The 18979-nt window shown below is 35.3% G+C and overlaps 2 long non-coding RNA genes across 4 annotated transcripts in view; one reads left to right on the top strand and one right to left on the bottom strand.

The window, feature by feature from the left end:
• LOC137637299 (uncharacterized) overlaps nt 1–18979 on the bottom strand; it is a 408033-nt gene that overhangs the window by 24322 nt on the left and 364732 nt on the right. The gene's annotated exons all lie outside the window — the stretch shown is intronic.
• Nucleotides 2354–7387, top strand: LOC137637289 (uncharacterized). 2 transcript variants are annotated; one of them, XR_011043533.1, is made up of 3 exons: nt 2354–2475; nt 4499–4594; nt 6229–7387. It is a non-coding gene; the product is annotated as an uncharacterized lncRNA (long non-coding RNA). The 2 variants fall into 2 exon arrangements; XR_011043529.1 differs by having other exon boundaries at nt 2354–4594.

The following is an 18979-nucleotide window of genomic DNA, read 5'->3' as shown; positions in this document are numbered from 1 at the left end:
GTAGTGGTAAGCGCTCTGCACTTGTAAACTGAGTGACGTAAGGTTTAAATGTTAATCAGAAATGGCAGAGGCAAGGAACAGGAGTGTTTTACTTTTTCACCGTTTTCGTATACCCAACATAAAGCCAGAAATTTACCACCTATTCTTAAAGTTCATGCTCTCTCTCTCTCTCTCTCTCTCTCTGCGAAAACACAATTCTTGGTGCTTATATATGTACTGGTATTTACTGTATATACCCTATATGTGTGTTCATAAATTCCTTGGATATATATATATATATATATATATATATATATATATACCATGGCACTTCCCACAATTTTGGGGGGTAGCCGACATCAACAAAGAAACAAAAACAAAAAGGGGACCTCTACTCTCTACGTTCCTCCCAGCCTAACAAGGGACTCAACCGAGTTCAGCTGGTACTGCTAGGGTGTCACAGCCCACCCTCCCACATTATCCACCACAGATGAAGCTTCATAATGCTGAATCCCCTACTGCTGCTACCTCCGCGGTCATCTAAGGCATCGGAGGCAGCAGCAGGGCCTACCGGAACTGCGTCACAATCCCTCGCCATTCATTCCTATTTCTAGCACGCCCTCTTGCCTCGCTCACATCTATCCTCCTATCACCCAGGGCTTCCTTCACTCCATCCATCCACCCAAACCTTGGCTTTCCTCTAGTACTTCTCCCATCAACTCTTGCATTCATCACCTTCTTTAGCAGACATCCATTTTCCATTCTCTCAACATGGCCAAACCACCTCAACACATTCATATCCACTCTAGCTGCTAACTCATTTCTTACACCCGTTCTCACTCTCACCACTTCGTTCCTAACCCTATCTACTCGAGATACACCAGCCATACTCCCTAGACACTTCATCTCAAACACATTCAATTTCTGTCTCTCCATCACTTTCATTCCCCACAACTCCGATCCATACATCACAGTTGGTACAATCACTTTCTCATATAGAACTCTCTTTACATTCATTCTTAACCCTCTATTTTTTACTACTCCCTTAACTGCCCCCAACACTTTGCAACCTTCATTCACTCTCTGACGTACATCCGCTTCCACTCCACCACTTGCTGCAACAACAGACCCCAAGCACCTAAACTGATCCACCTCCTCAAGCAACTCTCCATTCAACATGACATTCAACCTTGCACCACCTTCCCATCTCGTACATCTCACAACCCTACTCTTACCCACACCAACTCTCAACTTCCCTCTCTCACACACCCCTCCAAACTCCGTCACCAATCGTCCAAGCTTCTCTTCTGTGTCTGCAACCAGTACAGTATCATCAGCAAACAACAACTGATTTACCTCCCATTCATGGTCATTCTCGTCTACCAGTTTTAATCCTCGTCCAAGCACTCGAGCATTCACCTCTCTCACCACTCCATCAACATACAAGTTAAACAACCACGGTGACATCACACATCCCTGTCTCAGCCCCACTCTCACCGGAAACCAATCACTCACTTCATTTCCTATCCTAACACATGCTTTACTACCTTTGTATATATATATATATATATATATATATATATATATATATATATATATATATATATATATATATATATATATATATATATATATATATATATATATATATACACACATTTGTGTGCTATGTACAGTTAATATATGTATATACGATAATATTTATTGTTTTATACGAATACTTGGTTTAAAATCTCTCTCTCTCTCTCTCTCTCTCTCTCTCTCTCTCTCTCTCTCTCGTACGAAAGGCGCGACCCCTTAAAGCTAATTTTAGTCAGCTCACATAAAGTTCATCTCAGATGTATAATGCCAAACTTCCTTAAATTATATAAAGAAGTTTGTCCACGTGAAGTGAACTTCTCAAGGATTATCTTTATGATGTCACCCGACTTGCTGGTGGTATTCCAGTCATGTTCTGAAAGTTCTTTACAGACATTATACCAGAGAGACGTTTTTGTGCAAGGTGACGTCAAAATTTCCCATAAATGTCATATCTTAAAAATTACGACTCATCCACCGTTGATTTATATAATTATGGCAATCATAGGCCTGATAAATGTTATAAATTTGATTGTTTTTATACTTGTTTCATGTAATTTTAAATGGGGGAAAATTTAGGTTTTTGGTTGTTGCTTGAAATGAGTCATAATTATTTTTTTTTCAAAGACTATCAGTTCTGAGATTTAGACACAGATGGCGCCACTGCTTCTACAAGGACACTAAAGAAACTATTTGTTGTTTTGTCATCCTTGATATATCAAGTCAACGTTGGTGAAGTTACTTTTTCTTTGCTTAGGATACAGTGGATTTAATCTTAAAAGTGGCATTCATCTAGATGTCAAGTGTTATTTCTTATAGTGTCAAGTCCAGCTAAGTGCTGTGATAATTAGATTGTGAACGTGACGCTAGTATAAAGATTGTTAATTCTACAGGCTCCTTTTCACACACCAAGAACCGGTAAGATTGTATAAGCTCTTGGGTAATATGTCCATTTGCGCCAGGTAAGTTTGTGAAACTTTCAATGTGTTAAATGTTCCTGTCAACCATCAAAGTGTATAAATATTGCCATGCTTTCCTAAACTAGTAAGTTTGTAAGTTTTAATCTTATAATCGTAGTTTCGTTAGTTTGTGCAAAGTTTATCAGATAATTTTGTGCTTTTAATATAGAAGATTTACCTAAGTGTCCTTGTCTTTAAAACCAAATCGTTAAGCCATGAGTGTAACTGCTGATTTTATTACTATTCTTTTTTTCAAATGCTACTTTTTGTCACTAGCTTGCACGGCAATAAAGAAAACCGTAATTTTAATCTGAAGTTCTCCATATAAATATTCTGCTCTCAGCCGTATTTCAGTAAAGTACGTGTGACCATAATTATTAACTTTTACGGGTTGGTAACCTTTGTATCACTCCTTTACGTCGTTAAATCTATTTTAAACGGTCAGGCAAAATCTATTCCAGGAATTTTACAGATATTTAGGGCAAATTCTTTAAGTGATTGATGAATCGGATTATTTTAGCAATTGAATCGGTGTCGGTTTTAAAAAGTTTGAAGTTAATGTTTAGAGGTACACCAATTATCTATAAAGTTTGGCCAGTCTTGCTAGTTTAATTTCTTGCACAACAAAGCTACGAAATTAGTAATTACTATCGGTTGCATTGTTTAATGTTCATTGTTATTGAAAGTTTAGCAAAGCCTCTTACCGAGTAAAATCTTTTTCGAAGTAATTTTCATACACTTAATTTGATTAATAGACTGCTTACCGTATATTGCGACAAAACTTTAATTCTCGGTCTACGCTCTTAAAGTTTTTTAGTCTGTTAAATAATTCTTATTTCGATAAGTAAATTTTGTTAGATAAATTTCACTTCGACGCTTTCATTTTTGTCCATCTAAGACTCTGAAAGTTTATTATTTAAATGGGAAATAATTTCGAATCTATTATTGAATTTCCCAGTTAAATAGAACATAAGAATTTTGTTAATAGGGTATCATATATTGGTTTTGGACGCATGAATTTACTTTTACGGTAAAGATTGGTCCATTGAAAACCTGGTTTTACTAAAAGTTATTTGTTCCTGATTACTGCTTATGTAGCCTACACTTAAGTTTGGCGTAGAAAAGTTAAAAATCCTGGGTTAAATGTTGCAGGATTTAGTTTTAAAAACTGATATATTGGCGTATAAGCGTGATATTACTGTCACCAACCCGTGAAAGATAATGTAGGGTAAAGTTACGGTCGCATGCATTTTACTAAAATACGGGTAAGAACAGTATACTTATAGGGAATTTCATATCGAAATTAGATAGTGTACAATGACGACAATGAATGAATTAGTTTGTGCATAAAAATACTGACTGGTTCTCATTCATGAACAGAATTTACTAAAACTTCGTATTAAAATTTATAAGCGGAATGTTTTAAAATTTAATTATTTTGAGACTACTTTGGGGAATATGAAATCTAGACTCTTTTAATCCTAAAAAATTTGCATTTATAACAGCTGGTGTAAAATTTTATTTGTGGCTGCTTAATCATTATAGATTAGCTTATATGAACTAGAGAATAAACTGAAAAAATAAGCCTACTAAATGGGATTTAATTAGATAGTTTTGAACGTTACTTTCATAAGTTAGAAGATTCTAACGTTACCATAAAGTGTTGTTTTAGTACTTTCAATTACTAAGTCGTAAGATCTTGGGTAAAAGTTTTAAAGGTACTGAATGTTATCAATCAATGCTGATAGAAGAGATTGATATACACCAAGCAAATATTTAATTCGGTATTTTATTGGCAGCTTATCCTAAGCCAGCGAATGTAAGACTTGACTTTTTTACAATTGGTAAAGACCACAGATCTTTTCTTTATCTAAACTGATTTCAAAATCAGTCTTCAGTCTCAGCTTTTCTCTTTACTTTGGTTACCAGGATTTCTTAATGAAAGATTTTTATTTATTGTTAATTATGTTGAAACCTTTCAGACTCTGACTGTACTAGGAATCCTGCTCCTCTGCTGAATGCATCCTGTCAAATTTTCATAATCATCGCTTCCTAGCAAATGTAATTCGAAATCAATGGTAAGAATTCACTTGACTCTCAAAAACCCCCCTTTTTTTCATATCATTTTTACATATCCAATATATTCACATTTTTTGAAGTCTTAACATTGTCATGATTTTACGAAGTTCAAGGGTAACTAGGGTAAATGTGTAGGAGAGCTCCGCGCTCGATTTAAAAGTTTCTAAAAGTAGAAAACGAAAGAAAACAGTAAATTAGAGCTACAGTTACCTTGGAACTGAGATAATCCTCCTACAACCACCTAACTCTTACACAGAAAATGTAAGCATAAACCTACTACTACAATTATGGGGGACCCCAGTGGGAAGCGGGGTTTTTGGGTGGGGGGAAGAGGAGAAAAGTGATTTTTCGGGGCACTACCGAACCTAATACAACTACCTACCCTACCCTGTGGGCCATGTACCCCTACCTAGGCCTACCGGGGGGGGGGGCTCCGCCCCCCCTGCGACCCCCCCTTAAGGCCACAGTAATTTTCAGGGCACCACCGAACCTAAGACACCCACCTAACCTAGCCTATGGGGCCCTGTACCCCTACCTAGGCCTACCGGGGGGGGGGGGCTCCGCCCCCCTGCGACCCCCCCTTAAGGCCACATTGAGTTTCAGTTCAAACGAAACAAATTCAAATGAAAACGCCTTTTGCAAAAAAAGGAACACAAACTTCAAATTAGTCTCAATATCTAACTTACCTTTGAAACAAGACACGAAAAAATTGCACCTCCTCTTCCTTTTCCCACGAGTAGCCACACTACGATCACACCGGAATGCTAATTTGTTGTAATCTATACGGCACACATTTTCACAATTAGGGCACTTTTTCTCTGCCAAAATCAAACTATGACGTTGAGCAAATGCAATTAGCAAATCAACTTTCCCTGAATAATGTACACAAAAATCCCCATAAGAAATAAAGCAATTGTCACAAGTGACACAGTCGGAACGGGATGAAGGTCCTGCTAATTGCTCCATACTTCACGGCAAAATGAGCTTTTCAGTTTGAAGGGAGATCCGAGACGTGCAAAAATATTCCTCCGCGGAACTTCACGTAAACTGTGGTAACTGGTGGAAAAATAGCAGGGATAAGTAAAGTAATAAGTGTCAGCATTGGCTAGTTTTGTAAAAACCGCCATGATTGGTTTTCAAACAGTGTGAAGTCAAGAAAACGCCTGTTATTGGTTAGAATAGCATTGAGAACTAGTTTGCCATACGCAGTAAGGCGGTGAAACAGCTCATTATAGCCAAGACATCACACAGTAAACAAAAACACACTTAGAAAAATTCCAAGTGAAACATAACTATACACACGAATATCTTCGTTAAATAGAAGCTGCTCATATATTGACTATTATATAAGCGTTCTATATGATATAATAGTGAATTGTAGGTGTTTAAATTCTTCAAGATCTTCCGCGGAGCTCTCCTACACATTTACCATAATTTTACTTCTAAGTTAGCTGATTTTATTTGTTTGACTATGATCCAACAGTGATAAGTTTACTTTGTTTAAAATTAGCTATTCTATTTGTATGACTTATAACTTGCTATAACTTGGTTTAAAGTTTTATTTGAATGATTGGTGACCATTGAAACTGTATTTTATATCTTGCCTAAATTTGATAAAAAAATTTTCTTCCAGATGGTAATTGGTATGGCAGCGTAGGATAGTGAAACTTATCCATCTGGCCACATACCAGTCAACGTTATATATTAAGGATTCTGTGGAATGCGAACTAAAGCACTAAGGTATTTTTTTCAACCTTGAAAACAAAACTACGGACATCGGTTCTGTGAATTCCTTCAGACTTGAGACCTTTTAACCACCTTACCCACAATGGAGCAGACAAATGACTGAATGCTTCAAAGTACTTCTTCTCAAATATGGAATTGTATGAGAATTATTGTGGTCTGCAAATGGTTGAGGATTTATCCAGGACAGTACACTGACACGGGTTCTTGCCACTGGACGCCCTATATCGACCGTATCAACCATATTCCTGGGTCTTGTAGTGGTTGAAGATTCAACCAGGACAGGGCGACCCGTAATCGACCAGACTTTGGCTCTAGCAAAAAATTTCAAGTGAAAAAAAATTCTAATTTAAAAGCACAAATAAAACAGATTTAAAGCACAAAGTTTTATCTATGAAGTTTTCAAAAAGCATTTAGATTTGGAGGTGTACCTTATGTTACTAGTTTAATTTTTTTTTCTTTTACCAAAGATTTAACTTTGTCAAATTGTAATGCCATATTATTTCCAATCTGAGCAATGTTTCATTGCTGTTCAAGAAAATATTTTATAGATCTGCATAATTTTCTCAATACTAAAGTTTTAAGTTTTATAGTATTGCAAGTGTGGTTTTATTTCCAATAAGTTTTTTCTCATACTGAAGTCAAAATTTGTATGGATCTCTTTTTTTTTTTTCAATATATTGTTTTTACAGTTGAAACTGTAAATTAAAGTTCAGATCTAAATAAAGCAATGAATTTAATTTTTTGATATTTTCTACTCTAGGGGAGGCATGCCTTATCTGTTCGTTGGTTTTAAGTAAAAGCTATTAAGTATTAATATATTGTGAAGTTTGTTTGGTACATGAAGGTTATGGACATTTTAATGTGTGGCATTTGTCTACTTTAGGAAAAGTCTAATTCTGTCTATATGAATATTCGAACTTTATAAAGTAAGTTTAAAGAAAAAAATATTTTCGAATGGAATTTTTTGTAATTCCATTAATATTTTTGGATTTAATAATTTTCAGACTGTTGCTTAAGATTAAACTGAACTCCTGTGTTTGGAAGTTTCTAGTGTATTTACTCATCCTTTTGGGAAATTTATTTTAAGATTGATGGAAAATATGAAGTATAAGCTTTAAACATACTGGCTAAGCTTTACGTTGAACATTCAGAGAGACAAATTTTGTGGTACATAATTTGAAATTAGTTCTTTCCCTTGAATATAATTTTGAGAAAGTGGAGAATTTTCCCCACTGTTTGGGAAATATAACTATTCTAACATACCTTATACCACGTTCATAAGGTCGATCTGTATCTACGTACTGTGACTTTTGTAGACTGTCTGCAGGCTCTGCCACAGAAGTTTAGTTTGATGGTGTATAAGGATTAAGTACTCGGCAGAGTACGGTCTATGTAGTGAGGTGTGGGGGCCAGTTTAGTACGGCAAAGATTGCAAGTCTTAAAACTTTAATCTTGGTGCTATAATAAAATTGATTTATGCTTAAAAGCTAATGGGAAGGTGGCCGAAACTTTAAATATTTAGAAGTTTCATGACTGTTGCATGGATTACTTTTCGATGGGTTTTCCCGTTTTAAACAGGGTGGGGGATTTTCCACGAGGGCGTCCTCCCTCCCCTCGATTTGTGGTATGTGTTGAGAGGCAAAGACACTCACTGAAAGGTAATATACAATAAACTTTGTACGGTAGTTAACGAAATGAACTGGAGGCAAGGTAATAGCGCCTGGCATATTTGACGTATTGCTCTAAGGCCCTGCTATACAAAAACGGCTTGGTGTGGCTTCATAATTACAGAAACTGCGACCATCAATTAGCTTTCTCTCAATGTTTTTCGAAGTATATATTTTTGACTTGTGGTGAAGTTGTGGTATATAGGTGCTGGAAGACTTTTGAAATAATGATCTGGCTGCAAAGTGATAAGGAGCCCGTGTCTGGCTATGAGGGCCAGGCAATCTGAATCATGAAATGATATAGCAAGGCAGTACACATGACCTGTCACTTCTCGTGTGCAACTATCAACAGTTTTCCTGTCCGAGGAACCTTGTGCTCGAATGTCAAATATTGATCTTTTTTTTTATGGAAATTCGTGTGAGACTGATACACGTACTGCAACAATTACATAAGAATGAGCAAATTAGTGTGAACGTGAACAGAGTGGAGGTTTAAACATACATTAACTCTTGTGTAAAATCAAGAACAAGGTATGCGCAAAATAATTATAAAAATGTAAGGAACGGGAAACTAATATTAATACACACACACACAAAGTATGGTGCTTCCAGGCATCGTCATTTTTGAACTGGTGAAGACATTATGGTCATTTATTTCGAACTATGACAATGAGGAAATTCCAGGTGCTGAACGATTATCTGATCATGAGGTATCTTAGTTTTATCAAGATCATTATGTAATTTATTCCCATTACAGTACATCTACTTCTGGTCCATGTGGAAACTCCGGTCCTATTGTCACATGACTTCCTAAGCATCCTCTTCTTTTAATCCTTTCCTTACAATATATCTTCCTCTGCTATGCCGGGTTCATCTTGGTTCACATAGCAATATTAATGAGCTGTTTTCTTGCGTCTCCTACGAGCATGTTGTTGTGCTGGACAAATGTCGTCCTACATAAGTACAAAATCCCTATGCAAGTTAAGATAAAAATACTGTTCTAACAGATTAGTTCAGGCTCATTCGTCTGATAAGTAGCAAGCTTAAGGGCTGGCCTTGTGTCTTGCAGCGTCGCTAAATGAGTCATTGTTTATTTCTTCAACTGATAACGCTGACAATTCATGGCTTTGACCACCAAATGTGGACGTTCACAGGCAAATTTTGTCTGCAGGCACTGCTCGACTGTATGGACACAACTTAAACCAGCTTTCACAACACTACTTAGTTGTGTTCAGATCTAAGGGTAATCTTCTATTGAGATAAATTAAGCTATAATAATGTGAAATTAATCAAAGCTATCGTTTTTATAGTAAGAGATTTATCTAATCAGTTTTGATATTAACTTTAAAAGGCTCTAAAGTTACTAGTTTGCAATAGGACAGTGTCGTGTGATATGATGAACAGCTTCGAACTTTATATCATGAAAGTAGACGTGATAAAGGAAATATAAAGATCCTGTTTAGTTCTTTAAATTAACTAAAATCAAGGTATTCTGGAGACAAAGGCAATGCTCTCACTCCAGCAAGAGGTGGTAGTGATGTGAGTATCTGGCCCCGTTGCGGCACACAATTTATAATTATCTACTTTGCCGATTTCTAGACTGACTTCGATCTTCCCGTCCAGCTTAACAATTTTGCTTGATACTGTAACTGAATGGCTATTTCACCAGATAGACCGTAAGAGCTGAATCTTGTAGAATCCAACTTTTGCGAGAGGAAAAAAAATGTATGAAACATTGATAATTGTTACAATCGTTAATTTTCTTCAAGATATATCTATATGAATTACTGTGGTTACCTGAATGGAATTAAGAGTCAAATAACCTATGCTATTATATAATCCTCTACAAAAATACACCCACTTGAATTAGTTTCAATAGCTGTTTAACCTCTTTGGAACGTCTCGATGCGAGTTCATTTAGAATTTATTCAAAAATCCTTTGTGAAATTTCACTCGATTTTAATGTTATAGATCCATTATCAATTAATTATTTATCATATATGCTTTATAGCTTTATGAACATTTTTTGATATATTCTTAGTCGCTATTCCAAGAAATTTGCTTCTGTATCCACAAAATAAGAAATTTTGAAATGAGTTTTCTAAGACAAATAAATTATTGTAGTTACCCATGAAACGTTTTCTTTTAATAGAAGCTGATACATTTTCTATTCTTACAAAGGCATAAACTAATGTAAATAGACTCCGGTACTTTTTAGGTAATTTTGTATATTATTACATGGTGTGACTTCGCACAAGAAATATATGATTTCCTATAGCAAATAACGAGATTTGGTTTCATTGTAGTTTATTCCATCTCAATGTAACCTAGGATTCCAACTACTTTTTCTTATAGGAAAAATTACGCTCCCTTCGAAAATAACACTCGTTCCCGTCGCAAATTAATAGTTTCAGAAATATATATACATCTATATCCTCCAATAATGGGGGACCCCCAGTGGGAACTCGGGGTTTTGGGTAGGGAAAACATACTGGGGAACCGATATATAACCGTAAATCAGTCCTTTTCTTCTCTATACATTTCCTTCTTGTATTTATTATAACCTTAGGAAAATACAAAACAGTATAACTGGATATATTTGGGAGGAGCCGTTTCAAAGGTTATTTCTTGTAGTAATACAGTAACCAGTGCTGCCAACGCCTGATGTAGTTTAAATGTTAGCATTCCATACCTGATGTAGATCAAATGTTAGCGATCCTTGCTAACATTAGCACCCATTTGTACGTTCGTCCGTTCGCACCTGCGCATATATCCCCCCCCCCCTGCGCAGGAGTTTCCTCTCCCCCTTTACTCTTTTTATTATCGTGTTATTTTCTCATTTTTTATTCCCATTCAATATTATTTATCATTCATTCCATTTTACCTTCCTATATTGGGTTTATTTGTTTGGTTATTTCTTTCTCTCTTCCTGGTTGCACATGAATACTTACTCTGGACTAGTTTTTTTTATCCAGTTAATTCTCGGTATGATCATCTCATTTTATATTCCCATTCAATATTATTTACCGTTCATTCCATGTTACCTTCCTATATTGTTTTTATTTATTTATTTTATTTATTTTTGTTGGTTAGTTCCTTTTCTCTCCTCTGTGTCTTATAAAACTTTTCTTTGGTCTGGTTTCCGTATTTAGTTCATTCATGTTTTCCCTCTTTTGTTCGTTGTTTTTCCCTTAACCAATCACCACTCTAGGCCTATTCAGATATCTCCCTACCCCCCCCCCTACTATTAGAGAGATAACTAGGGTACCATATGTGGATGAGATAATGGTGAGGGGTAGATGGAGATGGTTTGGGCTGCTCTTCGCACTCCACAAGAGAGATTAGTCCACCAAACTTTCAACTGGGCTCCACGAGGCACCAAAAGAATTGGAAAACACAGGCCTACATGGCTGAGGACTACGAAACGTAAAATAGGAGATGATGGATGGAGAAGTATTGATTTAAAAGCTCAAGATAGACGCGACTGGCAAAATTCAGCCGAGGCCCTTTGCGTCAGTCTTCATAAGTTAAGATCACATTCCTACCAGTATCACTTGACTTTATTTGACTTTAAGAGCTGTTTCCTGGTCATATCAAGCAAGGAAACCCTGAGCCCTACATGAGCTACTAGATCAGTTTGTCGTATACATTCTGAGGTATTTAGAGTATTCTATGTCAATTGTCAAATCCACATTATCACACTCAGAAAAGAGAAAGCCTTCAGTTCTTCTTGAAATTATTAATATCAATTTATAAAATATGGTAAAATACATGATTAAGATGAATTTTTAAATCTGGTATGAATGGCTGTTAAAATACTATGGGTTCCCTCAAAAAAAAATTTGTTCAGAAAGATCCGATTGTTTTCATTTTCGAAAATATAGTAAAGGATCAAGTGGTTACGTTCAAGATGAAAAATTTTGGTAACATAAAACAGCTTGCGTATACGCTTCGGGCGTAAATAGCTATTAAATACTAAATGGTGTTTATATTTATCTCTATTTAAAGTCTATTATTATTTAATTTGTGTATCTGAGAATTACCGATATATATCCTATCATAAATTTGATGTTTCTATCTAATGAAGAGAACCAAAGAAACGAAGAGTATAGTGGAAGTCTTTGATTGGCTGAAGCAAATCTCTCACCTTCTCTACCAAGTCTAGGGATTTGTCCCCCAAATAGGGCCATTTTAGCTGTTAGAGAACGTGAGGCTTAAAATAGGGATATCTGATTAATTCCCATATAGCTGAAAATTGTTAATGAAATCTAATTTTAGCATATCAAATTCACCAATGGTCCTTATGATTTAGAGATATTTTTCTACATAGGTAAATATTCAACGTGAGATATTTAGTTTCTTTACGTAGCCTAAAATCAGTAATGTGAAAATTTAGTATATGACACCCAATATGATATGATTATGATTACATTAATATATATATATATATATATATATATATATGTATATATATATATATATATATATATATATATATATATATATACATATATATATATATATATATATATATATATATATATATATATATATATATATATATATATATATATATATATATTTCAGAGCAAATATTAAAATCAAAACAGAAGTAAGCTCGTTATCTTAATAGAAATCTAGATCTTAGTGTTAGTGGTTTCATAAATACCATTATTAAAAGTAAATATAGAATATATTACTATTACAAAAGAAGCATAAGTATATTTATTGTATTATAAAGAAAGCAAAGTATTACAAAGTACTAAAAGAAAATACTTCTGTCCTAGGGATATCTTAGGGCCTGTCTAGGGATGTTTCTGACAGCTGTAGAAAATTCAGTCCGCCACAGACACGGTCAGAGAAGGTCTTGTCTTTTAAATAGTGTTGTAAAAAATTAAGGGAAAAGGTAAGAAGTCACTTTCCAGGTTTATTTTCTTTATTTTTTCGCGGATAATTAATCAATTGAAACACTAGATATTTGGAATAACCAGATATTTTCTGACGAAGGTCTTAAATTGGCGAAATATATTTTATTTTGGCCTTTGCCAATATACCGGTTTTAGGGCGTGGCAAGTTTCGAATCTTTTAATGGTTTTTATACGAGATTTTCTAAGTGATTTTGTGTTGTTTTGAGTTCCATGTAGAAACATAATAATCGATTTGACAGCAATTGTTAATGAAGGAATAAATTTTAATATTACCATGTCGAGTACTTATCCATAGGCCTAAATTTTCCGTTAACGCCAGCTATGGATTTAGAATTATCTTCGTAAAGTTTGCTCAAATTTATTAAAAATGTAATTAATGGTTTTTAATCAGAGATTTCCTTTTGAAATTGGAGACAAATTTATAGGGAATTTTAAATAATGGTTTTTTAATTAGATATTTCCTTCTGAAGCTAGACACATTGATAAGAATTTTTATTACATTTTTTTTAAATTTTCGGTAAATGTGTAGGAGAGCTCCGCGGAAGATCTTGAAGAATTTAAACACCTACAATTCATTATTATATCATATAGAACGCTTATATAATAGTCAATATATGAGCAGCTTCTATTTAACGAAGATATTCGTGTGTATAGTTATGTTTCACTTGGATTTTTTCTAAGTGTTTGTTTTTGTTTACTGTGTGATGTCTTGGCTAAAATGAGCTGTTTCACCGCCTTACTGCGTATGGCAAACTAGTTCTCAATGCTATTCTAACCAATAACAGGTGTTTTCTTGACGTCACACTGTTTGAAAACCAATCATGGCGGTTTTTACAAATCTAGCCAATGCTGACACTTATTACTTCACTTATCCCTGCTATTTTTCCACCAGTTACCACAGTTTACGTGAAGTTCCGCGGAGGAATATTTTTGCACGTCTCGGATCTCCCTTCAAACTGAAAAGCTCATTTTGCCGTGAAGTATGGAGCAATTAGCAGGACCTTCATCCCGTTCCGACTGTGTCACTTGTGACAATTGCTTTATTTCTTATGGGGATTTTTGTGTACATTATTCAGGGAAAGTTGATTTGCTAATTGCATTTGCTCAACGTCATAGTTTGATTTTGGCAGAGAAAAAGTGCCCTAATTGTGAAAATGTGTGCCGTATAGATTACAACAAATTAGCATTCCGGTGTGATCGTAGTGTGGCTACTCGTGGGAAAAGGAAGAGGAGGTGCAATTTTTTCGTGTCTTGTTTCAAAGGTAAGTTAGATATTGAGACTAATTTGAAGTTTGTGTTCCTTTTTTTGCAAAAGGCGTTTTCATTTGAATTTGTTTCGTTTGAACTGAAACTCAATGTGGCCTTAAGGGGGGGTCGCAGGGGGGCGGAGCCCCCCCCCCCCCGGTAGGCCTAGGTAGGGGTACAGGGCCCCATAGGCTAGGTTAGGTGGGTGTCTTAGGTTCGGTGGTGCCCTGAAAATTACTGTGGCCTTAAGGGGGGGTCGCAGGGGGGGCGGAGCCCCCCCCCCCCGGTAGGCCTAGGTAGGGGTACATGGCCCCCAGGGTAGGGTAGGTAGTTGTATTAGGTTCGGTAGTGCCCCGAAAAATCACTTTTCTCCTCCTCCCCCCACCCAAAAACCCTGCTTCCCACTGGGGTCCCCCATAATTGTAGTAGTAGGTTTATGCTTACATTTTCTGTGTAAGAGTTAGGTGGTTGTAGGAGGATTATCTCACAGTTCCAAGGTAACTGTAGCTCTAATTTACTGTTTTCTTTCGTTTTCTACTTTTAGAAACTTTTAAATCGAGCGCGGAGCTCTCCTACGCATTTACCTTGCAAAATTCTAAGAAGGATCCGCGAATTTTAGGTGACCAAGTTGTGGAATGGTCTTAATAGTCGGGTGGTTGAATCTGTAGAACTTCAAAAGTTCAAAGTTGCAGCAAATGTTTTTATGTTGAACAGGCGGACATGAGTCTTTTTGTAGTTTATATATGACATATCTGTTTTGACGTTGTTACTGTTTTTAAAATGATTTATTGGTAATTTGTTCTCATCATTTATTTATTTCCTTATTTCCTTTCCTCACTGGGCTAGTTTTCCTTATTGGAGCCCTTCGGCTTATAGCATCTTGCTTTTCCAACTAGGGTTGTAGCTTGGCTAATAATAATAATAATAATAATAATAATAATAATAATAATAATAATAATAGTTGTACGATAGTTATTGAAGCATAAGTATATTTCATAAGTTAACATATAAATCATATAAAGTCAGTGAACAGCTCATCATACACAGCGTATATATTTAACAATAGTATTCATTATTTTACCAATGCACAAAATAAATCTTTTGTCCTAATAATCATTCAGTTTACTCTGTGAAGTCATCTATTTGTAAGCGAGTGCACACAAACCTTGACAATTATACAGTTATTTGTTTTAAATATCTCCTTGTTGTCTCAGTTAGCAGTTCCCTTAGGAAATTCAACATTCGGAAAGTTCTGTGTTTTTTGTTAAATAAATGAATTGGTTCAAGATTCTTTCCTTGATGTCTACTGTACTGTCTAGTTTGACAGCTTGCATTATCAGCCACGCCCACTTATTACTTACAGAATCTCTCTCTCTCTCTCTCTCTCTCTCTCTCTCTCATTCGGTTTTGATAAGTCTCTCTCTCTCTCCCATTCGGTTTTGATAAGTATCTCTCTCTCCTCTCTCTCTCTCTCTCTCCTCTCTCTCTCTCCTCTCTCTCTCTCTCTCTCTCTCTCTCTCTCATTCAGTTTTGATAAGTCTCTCTCTCTCATTCGGTTTTGATAAGTCTCTCTCTCTCATTCGGTTTTGATAAGCCTCTCTCTCTCTCTCATTCGGTTTTGATAAGCCTCTCTCTCTCTCATTCGGTTTTGATAAGTCTCTCTCTCTCTCTCTCTCTCTCTCTCTCTCTCTCTCTCTCTCTCTCTCTCTCTCTCTCTCGGTTTTGATAAGTATCTCTCTCTCTCTCTCTCTCTCTCTCTCTCTCTCTCTCGGTTTTGATAAGTATCTCTCTCTCTCTGGTTTGATAAATCTCTCTCTCTCTCTCTCTCTCTCTCTCTCTCTCTCTCTCTCTCTCTCTCTCTCTCTCTCTCTGTTTTGATAAATCTCTCTCTCTCTCTCTCTCTCTCTCTCGGTTTTGATAAGTATCTCTCTCTCTCTCTCTCTCTCTCTCTCTCTCTCTCTCTCTCTCTCTCTCTCTCTCTCTCTCTAAAGGCAACATGCAATCAAACCTTTAAAACATTCTGGTTTTCATTGCAACCATAGAGTGAGACCTCAGATATAAATTGTTTATAGATTTAAGTTTTATATCACCACAAGTACTTAAACACGATTTTATTAGGAATATAAGGTCTATAGAATAAAATGTCTAGTTTAGACTTTTAGACACTGTTTATTCACCAAGACATCTCTAGGAAATTCAGTTAAAATTGAAGCAGGACATGTCCTGAGAAATTAACGATGCCTGGTTTTTTTTTTCTTTAAATCCATCCTAATAGTGTAAAGTTCTGCACTGTGCAAGAGTCCTTTTACAGTAATAAACAGTGTATTGCAAGTAACTTGAGTCTTATCAGGAAGTAAGGCGAACATTCTCAGTGTTTTAGAGTTCTCTTGCTTGAGGGTACACTTGGGCACACTATTATATGTTGCTTCTCTTCCTTTGGTTTTTTGAAGTTTTAGTAGTTTATATATGCAATATTTATTTTAATGTTACTGTTCTTAAAATATTTTATTTTGTTAATTACTTCTCTTGTAGTTTGTATATTTCCTTTTCCTTTCCTCTCTGTTTTATTTTCCCTTTTGGAGCACTTGGGCTTATAGCATCCAGTTTTTCAAACTAGGGTTGTAGCTTAACTAATAATAATAATAATAATAATAATAATAATAATAATAATAATTATTATTAAACTTAACATGTATAATCACCTCGTTAGTTATGACGTAAAACTTTCCTTGTTCGTATTTCGACCAGTCTGACAAAATTGTTTTTTTTTTTTCTGCAGATTTGTTCGTGGTTACGAAGACGGTCCACAAGTTGACAGCGAGTGGGAAGAAGCTGTCTTTAATTTGAAGATACGATGCCTTATTAAGTGATATTAAATCGCCAAGCCTTCGTTTGATTATAAAGGTAATGGTTGATTTCATAAGTTTAATTTAAGGAAATTCCAGTCTGGTAATATTTTGGAAAATCAAATCTGTTCCACTAATCCACAGGACTTTTGAAAAGGACATTACTGCCTGAATACTATGTGGATTAGAGAACTTGGTTTGAAGGTGTGACTATAACTCATTTCTTACTATGTCTATAGTTTAACTAATTTAACTTTTCATATTCAATGGAAAGATTTTACTAATTTTGTGGTCGTGTGTGATGATGATGTATTTTTCCTGTTTATTGAAAATCAACCTTTCAACAAACCTTTTTATAAAAAAGGGTTTGTTAACTGACGTAAAGGTATTTTCTAAGTGAATGACTTTTCAGTTGATTTTCAGTAATAAAAAAAAAAAATATGGATCTGAGGGTGATTGTAAAGAGCCAGTGTTTTTGTCGAGTAAATATACAAAGTTAATGACATAGTTTCAACACTGAACGAGGTAGTGGAGTTAAAGGTTATATTAACGTGACGTAACAATTTGGCAATATGCACTGAAACTTTTTTATAAATGTTCATATCAAACAATATGATATGAAACAAAATTGTTCGTATAGCATTGGTTCCACAACTACAAATTATAGGCTGTAATACCATACAATAGTATTAAGCTTCATTTTTAAATGTTAATTGCCGAATTCAAAAATACATATCTTATTTCATGGCATACTTACCATCCTTGTAAGCAAAGGATGGGTAGTTGGGGGAGCGTGTAGGTCTAACTGTTTAGTCACAAGCAAGCATTGCCTGACCCTACCTTACCCTAGCTTGATGGAGAGGGAGCTTTTGGCACTGAGGATATGTATATATGGTCAATTTCTAGGGCATTCTCGCTGCCCCTTGCCTCTGCCATTGAAACATAGTTTATTGTCGTCTTTTGGGTTCATAGGTTCTTATTCAGCATAAAATCAAGTTTTTTGATACATTGGCAAAAGGGGAGAGCAATATCTGACCCATAATCAAGGATTTTATATAGAGAAAAAGTATGCACTGTGATTGCATCTTGCTAGAATTGATGTTAATGGCTGTGTACTTCGATTCCAGTATATTTACTTTACTTTACTTTGATGGCTGCTTCTCCAGTCCCATACAGCAGGGGAACCCCACTCTCTACAGGACCTCCACTGTCGTTTTACCTTATTCGTTCAGGAGTATTTAACGTTTCATATCACATATTGCTAATTTACTGTTAAATCGTCACCGTCAAAAGACTTCAGTTTCCTCGTGAAAGCCTTTATGTCTTCAATCATTCGAATGTATCGTGAGAGCTTATTATATATAGTCTCGGGGCCGCATATTTAAAGGCTCTGGAGCCTACAGTAGACATATATCTAGATCCCAATAGTTTGAAGCCATCTGTAACTATTCTCGTGTCGACACGATTTGTAGGCTGCGCAATATGTAGCAATTCTATTAAGTATTTCGGACGACCGGTTCTGATAACTTGGTGGGTTATTGTACATATTTTAAATTCAATTCTCGCTTTAATCGGCAGCCAGTGTAAATCTATTAGTATAGGGGTGATCCTTTCTCTAGGTGAGACACCTTTTATTAGTCTTGCTCCTCTGTTTATTATGTTTTGTAATTTCTTAAGTTGCACTTTTGGTAAATTATAATCACCATTTTTTTTTTTTTGGTGGCGATATTATAATAAAAAATTTTTACATTTTTTATTTTTTTTGGTGGCGATATTATTTATAATCACCATTTTTTTTTTTTTTTTTTTGTGGCGATATTATAATCACCAATTTTTTGTTTTTTGTTTTTTTTTTTGGTGGCGATATTATAATCACCATCTTTTTGTTTTTTGTTTTTTTAGTGGCGATATTATAATCACCATTTTTTTGTTTTTTGTTTTTTTTTTTTGGT

This window comes from Palaemon carinicauda, chromosome 3 (genome assembly GCF_036898095.1).
Source record: "Palaemon carinicauda isolate YSFRI2023 chromosome 3, ASM3689809v2, whole genome shotgun sequence".
Taxonomy (NCBI): Eukaryota; Metazoa; Arthropoda; class Malacostraca; order Decapoda; family Palaemonidae; genus Palaemon; species Palaemon carinicauda.
Note: the sequence above shows the minus strand (reverse complement) of the source record. Positions and strands in the feature narration are given on the sequence as shown.